A 10,735-nucleotide genomic window follows, 5' to 3' on the forward strand; every position below is an offset into this window, starting at 1 on the left:
GTGACACTCAAGTAAACTCTCACGCTCTTGGGCACTGGACCTAAATATACGGCCCTTAAAAGGGGGGGGGGGGGGGTATCTGGTTGGCTCTTTCCAAAAATACACATCAGGAGAAACAATCATGACACAGCATTTGTGAACAACATACCCCTTTACCTCAGTAATTGTATGACACTAATAAAGTGCTACCTCATGAATAATAAAATATACACTTCAAGTTAATCTAGGAACCTTATAAAAATAGAAGTGTCAAGGAGCGGATGGAGCAGGGCGACCCAATGCAGCTTGGACCAGGGTTTATTGAGCAAACTCAAAAGGCAAACTGACACAACTTAACAAAACAATAACTGGACTGACTGACCGGGACGTGAGACAAGAAGACTACAGACTTGAAATATCAAGACATTACGACAACAATGATCCGATGAGGAGTGAGGGGCAGACAGGACTTAAATATAAAACAGGTAACAAGAGGCAGGTGAGAATAATCAAACTAATCAAGGACCCACAGGAGGGGAGGGGCGAGCACACAGACAGAAACCATGACACCTGTCCTGGAGCATCAAGGAAGAGAAAAAGGCATTCACTTGCAAGATTACCGCCCACTTCAAAGACAGCAAAAATGCATGAAGTCTATGGCAAGGCATTCAGACCATCACGGACTACAAGCCCGCACCGCAGAGCTGTGAGGGCAACATCCCTCTGCTCAACGATCTGAACCGCTTCTTTACTCGCTTTGACACTCAGAACAGCACTTGCCCGCTGTAGACCCCTCGCCCTCCACACGAGCAGCCCCTGTGCCTCTCTGCCGATAGCGTGAGGAGGACACTTGCTGCTATCAACACCCGTAAGGTGGTAGGCCCAGGCAACATCCCAGGTCAAGCGCAGAAGGACTGCACTGAGGATCTTAAGGGTGTCTTCACAGACATCTTTAACATTTCCCTGCAGTAAGCCATCGTCCCATCATGTTTCAAGGCTGCCACATCACCATCTGTGCCGAAGAAAACTGCTCTATCCTGCTTCAATGACTACCGCCCCGTGGGACTGACACCCATCATCATGAAGTGCTTTGAGCGGCTTGTCATGACACACATCAGCTCCATTCTCCTCCCCACCCTTGACCCCTTCCAATTCGTGTACCGAGCCAAACGGTCCCCTGAGGATGCAATCTGCTCTGCCCTCCACTCAGCCCTCACCCACCTGGAAAAAAATCTTGTATGTGAGATTGCTGTTTGTGGACTTCAGTTCTGCATTCAACACCATTGTACCACAGCGATTCATTTGCAAACTTGACAAACTGGGACTCAGTACCTACCTCTGCAATTGGCTACTGGACTTCCTCTGTCAGAGGCCTCATGTAGTACGTGTTGGCGACAATATCTCAGGCAGCATCACGCTGAGCACGGGGGCCCCCCAAGGCTGCATGCTCAGTCCGTTGGTCTTCACCCTGCTGACGCATGACTGCACTGCGACCTACAGCAACAACCACGTGCTGAAATTTGCTGACGACACGACTCTAGTGGGTCTCATCACCAAGGGCGACAAGACTACAGGTCGGAGGTCGACCTTCTGGCCACATGGTGCAGGGATAACAACCTCCTGATGAACGTCAGCAAGACCAAGGAGATTGTTGTTGACTTCCGGAAGGGTCACACCCAACACCTGCCACTGACCATCGACGGTGAATAGCAGCACCAGATTCCTGGGGGTGCACATCAGTGAAGACTTCTCCTGGACCACCAACACTGCATCACTGGCAAAAAAAGCTCAGCGCCGCCTGTACTTCCTGCAGAAACTCAGGCGAGCAAGTGCTGCATCAGCCATCATGACCACATTCTACCATGGCACCATTGAGAGCGTCCTCTCCAGTTGTATCGCTGTGTGGGGTGGTAGCTGCACTGAATACAACATGAAGGCCCTGCAGCGCATAGTGACCACAGCTGGTAGGGTTATTGGTGCTTCACTCCCCTCCCTGAAGGACATTTACACCTCCCATCTCACCCGCAAGGCGACCACGATTGTGTGTGATGTGAGTCACCCCGCTCACACTTTGTTTGATCTACTGTCCTCTGGGAAGAGGTACAGGAGCCTGCGCTCCCGCACCACCAGACTCACCAACAGTTTCATACTCTAGGCTGTTAGGATCCTGAACTCTCTCCCCCCTCCACCCTCGGCTGCAGAACGTCCTGGCCTTTTGGGCCGCGTTGGCTACCTTGCACTACTCCTCCTGTACTTTTGCGCTATATTCTGACTGTCTGCTGTATGCACACTAGCTCCATTTTTGCTCCTCTTATTTATTTATTTATTTCCATCCATCCATTTTCTGAACCGCTTAGTCCCCACGGGGGTCGCGGGCGTGCTAGAGCCTATCCCAGCCGTCATCGGGCAGTAGTCGGGGGACACCCTGAACTGGTTGCCAACCAATCGCAGGGCACACAGAGACGAACAACCATTCGCACTCGCACTCGCACTCACACCTAGGGACAATTTGGAATGCTCAATCAGCCTATCAAGCATGTTTTTGGGATGTGGGAGGAAACAGGGGTGCCCGGAGAAAACCCACGCGGACACGGGGAGAACATGCAAACTCCACACAGGGAGGGCCGGAGGTGGAATCGAACCCGCACCCTCCTAACTGTGAGGCGGACGTGCTACCCACTGCCCCACCGAGCCGCCCCTATTTATTTATTTATTTATTTATTTATTTATTTATTTATTTATTTATTTTTCATTGCTCTTATTTGTTCATTGTATGTACCTTCTTGTTTTGACTTTTCGTGTTATTTACTTGAATGTTTTGTTTGTCCGTGCACCAATATAATATACACTGCTCAAAAAATTAAAGGAACAGTTTTTTATCAGAGGTAGATTAGGAGATTATCATTGATTTCCGGAAGGGTCACACCCACCACCTGCCGCTGACCGTCGACGGTGCTGTCAAAGTCCGCTTTATTGTCAATTTCTTCACGTCAGGGCACACAAAGAGATCGAAATTACGTTTCCCACCGTCCCACGGTGACTAGACACAGTACACAACACTCACATAAATAGCACAAAGAGTAAAAACAAACAGATAAGAGCAACGAATAAGTAATAATCAAATAACCCAAATAAATAAACAATAAATAAATAAATAAATAGACAAATAAGAGCAGCAAAATGGAGCAAGCGCGCTAATAGCAGACAGCCAGATCATAGTGCAAAAGAACAGGACGTCATGTAGCAGAGGGTGGAGGGGGGAGGGAACTCAGGATCCGGACAGCTTGGTGTACGAAGCTGTCTCTGAGTCTGGTGGTGCGGGAGCGCAGGCATCTGTACCTCTTCCTAGAGGGCAGAAGTACAAACAAAGAGTGAGTGGGGTGACTCACATCACACGCAATCGCGGCCGCTTTGCGGGTGAGACGGAAGGCGTAAACTTCCTTCAGGGAGGGCAGTGGAGCCCCGATGATTTTACTCGCAGTGGTCACTATGCGCTGCAGGGTCTTCATGTTGTACTCAGAGCAGCCACCACCCCACACAGCGATGCAACTGGAGAGGACGCTCTCAATGGTGCCACGGTAGAATGTGGTCATGACGGCGGGAGGAGCACTTGCTCGCCTGAGTTTCTGCAGAAAGTACAGGTGGCGCTGAGCTTTCTTCGCCAGCGACGCAGGGTTGGTGGTCCAGGAGAGGTCCTCACTGATGTGCACCCCCAGGAATCTGGTGCTGCTCACTCTCTCCACCACAGCACCGTCGACGGTCAGTGGCAGGTGGTGGGTGTGACCCTTCCGGAAGTCAGGGTCTTGTTGACGTTCAGCAGAAGGTTGTTGTCCCTGCACCAAGCGGCCAAAAGGTCGACCTCCGATCTGTAGTGAGTCTCGTCGCCAACGGTGATCAGACCCACCCCGGTCGTGTCGTCGGCATATTTCAGCACGTGGTTGCTGCTGTAGGTCGCAGTGCAGTCATGCGTCAGCAGGGTGAAGAGCAGCGGACTGAGCACGCAGCCTTGAGGGGCCTCCGTGCTCAGCGTGATGCTGCCGGAGACATTGTCGCCCACACGCACTACTTGAGGCCGGAACTATATATGCATACATATATATATATATATATGTTTGAATAATCTCGGGGGAAAGCCTTGGCCTGCCAGACCAGGAGGCCTTATCTTTTACGAGTTTACGACTCCTTTAAACTAAATGCTTTCTATTTAGTTCAAGGAATGTCCTTTGATCCCCGTCACCCTTATGTTTCCTTCCTGTCCTTATGTTACTTTTATGTTTGTTTTGTAAGAAGTCTTCAATGAGTAGGGCTTCCTTGTGCTTCTTTCTTTGTGGCTTCTTTGTGTAGGCAAGATGTCCTTTGTTAGAGATGTTCCGACTCTAACTTACTGTGCAAGAACAACACAGGAGACAGTATGCCCTTTGAACACTTGCACGTGGAGAATCTGTTCGTCATTGTAGTTACAACAATGTCCGAACAAATTCTGCAAGTGGAGAAATTGTTCGATGCTGTTGACACAGCACTGTTCGAACAAAGTCTGCCGCTGCACCCATGCAAGAGAGTATTTATTGAGAAAAGAAGGGTGGGGGTGACAATTTACATGTGTGGTGGCCAAGGTGGGGGTTGAAACACCTGGCCTCTGATCACATCATAGCGGGGGATGTTTTACGATGTTGAGTAGACAAAACAACTTTGATTGCGTCTTCTACAATTGGTCAATCAGTGCAAAGGATCTTAGCACTTTGTTCTGCTCCTTTGTTAAGACAGGACAAGCTTAGGTCAATCACCACTGATTACATTCCAACATAATATGATCACCCTAATCTAGGTCAATCACCACTGATTACATTCCAACATAATATGATCAACCTAATCTATTCAACCCTAACATCCTTTGTTTAGTTTAAAGGGACTTCATTCCTTTTAGTTAACTGTAGCTTTGATTCATAGATTGTAGATGATCGAAACTGGTTATATACAGTTTGAAGTAGTCACATTAAAGTTATCCCATATTTACTCAATGTTCGTTTAAGGAACTGTATAGCAGTTACCTTACATTTACTTAATATGTGTTGAAATGTTTAAGTAGGGCTAGATATTATTATTATTATGTTATGTGTTAGTTTACTAAGAAGATACATTTAGCAAGGGTTTAGTTGCATTGTTCCACAGGTAAGCGGCATTCAACGTGCTTCAAGTTATCTGATCACAGTCAAGGAGGAGTCGGCCAACCATGGAGAAGACAACTGGTTGAGGGAAGAGAACAGACTCTGCAATCCCAATGCGGGGGTCGAGGGCCGACAATTAAGTGCTAAATCACACCACACTACATTCCTTAGCTAATCAGCGTTGCTACAACCACTATCTCCCCTCCCTTTAGTGTAGCAACACCTCTGTAACCAGGGCAACCAAAACATTAAAAAGAGGAGCACGTGGAGGAGGAACTCAGAACTGATGGAGATTGTAACTGAGCTTCCTTTCTCTAACATTCTCCTCGCGAGTAAACTCATCCTGGTTGTCTTCTTCTCTTCATTCCAGCATGTGATTTAATGTCTGATCATACTTAGACTTAACATTTATTTGGTCCTTCGAGCCGGATGCCAATATACATCTATATTCCAGCTGGCGACAGCAGAGATCCAGAAAGACCGCGCGTGGGAGGAACTCCATAGGTGAGATCCTAGAATCCTTTTCAAAAGCTGGCTGTCTGCTCGTCAGCTGGGATCTGAAGGTTGAAGGCAGTCCGAGGTGCAGAGGTGAGGAGAACCAGGGGGTGAGTTTTTTTTTTTTTTTTAAAGAATGGTGCGGCCGAGGGCTTGTCTTGCCCTATAAAAGTCAGAGGTTAGAACGGAAAGGTCCGTCTAAAGGTACCAAAATGAAGAGGTCCATTAAAGTTACACAACGGAGATGTAACAAAACGGAAAGGTCCGTTTAAATAGAAGGGCAGACGTGTCCGACGGAGAAGTCCGTCAAAAAGGGTTAGCGGAGTCCGCGGGAAATCGAAAGTTCCGTAATACTGAATGATTGAGACTGTGAATGGGAATACGTATCACTAGATATAGTATTCCATATTAAAGCAGTGGGGAACACATAACGTGGTTCTGTGGATGCAATAGGCAAGGATTCTCCACCAGAACGCTGGTAGAAGTGAGAATCACCACAGGATCTTTTCGTTATCCCACTGGAAACACCCAACTTTAGAAACACCTATGGTTTTACAGTTGGGAACAAATTGATTAAAATGGGGAACGGAAAAAGCAAAATTAATTTCCGAGATAATCCAAAATGTAAAGATTGGAAAATAATTGAAAGGCAGGATCCTGATCGAATTAAATATCTAGATAAACAGATAAAAAAATCCAAATTTGAGGGAGAGCTAGAAGAAATACAAGAGCGGGAGGAAAAAACACAGGCTACAAATTTGAAACAAAAGATCATAGTAAAGTTGTATCCGCAAATACAAGACACACACAAAATTGAAGAATCACCTCCTCCTTATGGGATGACAGACAGAGCCACCAGCCAGAAAAGCCCACGAGAAATGGATAGGTTGAAGAAAATGAGAGCAAAGTATACAGAAATAGGGAGAACAAAGCAAAATGATAAGGGCGCATGACAGAAGTATTCAAAATACACAGTGGACTGGTAGAAGATAATGCACCCCAAGGTGCTTATTAGCAACAATTAAAAAATGCCATCCACATAGGGTCCAAGCCAGCAATACAAATTAGGGTGATCAATAATCATAAAGGAATGAACACCGGAACTTTGGAGGAATACATAAAACACGCCCTCTATGCAGAAAGAGTAGTCAGAGAAGGCTTTAGAGGCCGAGGAAGAGGAGTTGTGCAACCTGGTCAAATAGAATGCTGGAGATGCGGAGAAAAAGGCCACATGGCACGTGACTGCACAAATGAACAAAAACAATAATGATTTGCATGTCACCACTTGGTACAAACATTTTCCAGGACCTGACAAATTGTACTATGACACTCTTATGAAGTTGTCACCAGTTGGTGCCACAATCACATATCTGTACTCAGATACTGAGAGTGGCAGCAGCAACAATAAAACTACCAAAAGAGATAGATCGGAAAATAAATAGGATGGGTTATCCACTGCATGTATCATTATTCCGGGGCAAACATATGGAATGGAAAAGAATTACAAACAGCTTCTAAAAGTAAAATAGAGAATAAATCAGACAAGTAAGATGAGCAAAAAGGTGTTCTTAGTGCTTTCTATGTGGTCTTATATGTTGTGCGTCAAACATTTGTGCTGGTGTGTGTGTGTGCGTGTGCGCGCAGAGGATCCTCATGAGTGGGTGTGTGTACGTGTGTGTGTGAGTGAGATGTGTGTCCTATGGAAGAAATTAGTCATGGAGAATGTTCAGGAGGCTGTTGAGCGATAATAGGGAAGTTGAGAAGTGGACGATGGTGTGTTTAAGTTGGTTGGAGAAACTAAGATGACCGAGGTGTGGCAGTAGAGAAAATAAGGTGTGTGTGGCAGTAGAGAATATAAAGTGTGTGACAGAAAGTGACTAGAAAGGTGGCTTGATAGGATGAGAATAAGAGACAACAAATGTTGTGTAGAAGACAGTGAAAGATGTTGAATGTGAACATGATGAAGGGGGAACAGTAAAGTAGGCCTGCCCTTTGAGAGGGTGAGATTGAGGAGCGTGCCTGTGCTTGCGCGTAGTCGCGGGTCTGGGCTGTTTACGTGGGCCTGTGCTATGCTCGTGTGGGCGGTGGGCCGGCATCATGATTGTTGCAGGAAATGGCCAGCCTGTGATCAATCAACATTGATGCCGCGTCCCCCCTCGCACGGGGGGTGCTATGGCTGCGGGCGAGGCAGAGAAAGCGTGAGTTTTTCAGAGAATGTTTGAAGACGAGTGATGCTTTAGGAAGTGGTTTGCATGAAGGATAAAAGGCACTGATGAAAAAAAAAGTATAACCAAAACGTCAAAATAGAGGATGACGTTTGCGCAGCGTTGTTTGTTGGTATTGTTTGTGAGCTGTGTCTGCTGTTTTTTGTGTTATCTGTGTGCTGTCAGTGTTATGTGTTAAAAGGATGAAATTGGCTAAAATAGGTGCACAAAAAAAAATTGTTAGACTGTAGTCTATCTGATTTGCACCACAAAACAAAAGCAATTTTCAAAGTAAATGATAATGGAATCGTATGTAGTAATACAATACCTTACTACATATGGGTTCTCTAAGTTATAAAACATACATTTTGATTTTTATTCGAATTTCTAAGATTCTTGTGATAAATGATGAAAAGATTATTGTAAAGTAACTAAAGAAGGTACAAGAAAGTGAAAATGCCTAATCGTTTGCTAGCTGGATCGCTCCCCATTCGGGGAAGCCATCCATTTATTTGCTAAGCTAGTTGTGGAAGCAGTCCAATTGCCACGAAAAGTAGCTACGTATATGCACGTGTGCAGGCCACACGTACGAGACTGATAAGGTGTCAAGATGTAACGAGCTTGCTGACAGAACCGCATAGCTGCAGCGCAAAAGTCACTTCAAACCTTTATACACACAGGAAGCAGATTAAATGACTGAAAGATTTTTAAAGATGTGCAGCAACAAAGTCCATAGACTGAAATTCAATTATGGACGAAAAGAGGGGCAAGAGTACAGAATGGCATCTATAAATGACCAGAAGACTGACCTATCCCACCAAAAAAAACAACGATAAAATGGGCAGCAATATTGAGCCATGGTGTGTGTCACATGGCTCAAGAGGAGGGATAGTGGGGCAGGTCAGTCATCTTTATACAACATATGGATTTGATTCATACTCAAAACATTTATAAGAACAAAAAAAAAATTGTAGAGCTTGTTTAACATGTGCTAAACACAATCCATAGAGTTATAATGCCTGATCATAATAGATGCATTCTCAAAATGGATTGAATTGGCTTCAAAATGAACATTGAATGCCTTAACAGGGGCAAAAACGTTATGTAAAGAAACAATGACGTTATTGCATGTTGGGTGGCCATCTTGGTTGCCGTTTTGTTAACTTTAACAATATGGTATTTGTGGGAACTAAGAGTCATAATGAAAAGGGGAGAGATGAGTTGGCAACATATATAGAACACTCCCAAAATTATGCTGCATTGTGTTGATTTAAAAAAGATCAATTTGGCCTTTGCAGTGTGATCCGCCGTGTCGCATCTGGATTGCCATGGAGAAAGTATGATGTTTATTTGTGTACTTTGTCAACAACTGATGTAGATGTTAAAGAATGAAATTAATATCTCTAAAATGAATGTGGATAACTGGTTTCAGGTAACTATAAGAGTAACTGGTTAAAGAAACAATTGGTTGACAATGGCAAAACAAGCTGCAAAACAGAGAACAAGAAAAAAAAATTAAATATGTCATATGTATGGGTTTGCGACCGATTCTTTGTTGTACCGTTGCCATTGACCAAAGATTGTGTGAAATCTGTCACGTCTACTGATTGTGAAATGTGCGACAGAGATAGAATTTCTGTTGAGAAAAAAAAAAAAAAAAAGAAACCATTGCTTTCAGAGAATGTAGTCAAGCAAAATTGTATATGTATGGACATGCCAAGATCTGGGGAAAAGCTGGTAAAAAGTAAAATGCCTTTAAATTTGAGTGACAACGATGATCTGACTGAAATTGATGCAATTGGAGTCCCAAGAGGGGTTCCTGATTAATAAGAATTAATTGACCAAATTGCAGCAGGATGGGAGTCCTCCATTTGCTGCTGGTGAACGATGAACAAGAACATTGACAGGATAAATTACATCCATTGCAACATGATGAAATTGGGCAAACGGACACAAGCCAGACTTGAGGCAGTGCATGAAAAGCTAGCCTTCCTTAATGGACTTCCAGAACCGCATTGCTCTTGATATGTTGTTGTCTGAGAAAGGAGGGGTCTGCGCAATGTTCGGAGAAACAATGCTGTACCTTCATTCCCAACAACACCACCCCTGATGGGAGCCTGACGGAGGCCATTGCAGGCCTGCGGTCCCTCAACATGAGGATGAAAGAGCACTCTGGTGTGGACACATCAATGTGGGACAACTGGGAGAACCTCTTTGTTCCAGCATGTGATTTAATGTCTGATCATACTTAGACCTAACAATATATATATTGTCACCGTGGGATAGTTGGAAACGAAATTTTGATCTCTTTGTGTGTCTTGAGATGTGAAGAAATTGACAATAAAGCAGACTTTGACAACAGACACTTAGTGGAACGGCTAGGGACGTGACAGGAAGCTCAACTCAATATACTGTTATTGTACATCCATCCATTATTTGTGGCGCTTGTCCTCATAAGGGTACAGGGTAAGCTGTTCTTTGAGGAAGTCCCTGGACACAACATGCAAAATTTCTCACAAGAAGACCTAGATTTGAACCTTAAAAACTATAAGGCAGCAGTGTTGGTAGTCTTCACTGTGCACAGTCCTGTATGTTATTTTTACATTTGTTATTGAATATGATTCATTTTGAGCAAAGAGCTGTCTCTTCAGTGCACATTTTAAAATGCAGTTAAAACACACGTGTTAAGCAAATACATTCAGTAAAACTAACCTGCTTTTTATTTTTTATTTTGCTGTGATTTGATAAGCAATTTTGTCACTATCAACTTTAAAAAGTTTATGATTTTGGATGTGATGCGTATCTGTATATATAAAAAAGTACTACATAAAAATACTGTATTATCAATAATATCTATAATATATTATATAATAACCAGCTCAGTGACCTAGT

This window comes from Syngnathus leptorhynchus, chromosome 18, assembly GCF_054491065.1.
Source record: "Syngnathus leptorhynchus isolate UIUO chromosome 18, UIUO_Slep, whole genome shotgun sequence".
Taxonomy (NCBI): domain Eukaryota; kingdom Metazoa; phylum Chordata; class Actinopteri; order Syngnathiformes; family Syngnathidae; genus Syngnathus; species Syngnathus leptorhynchus.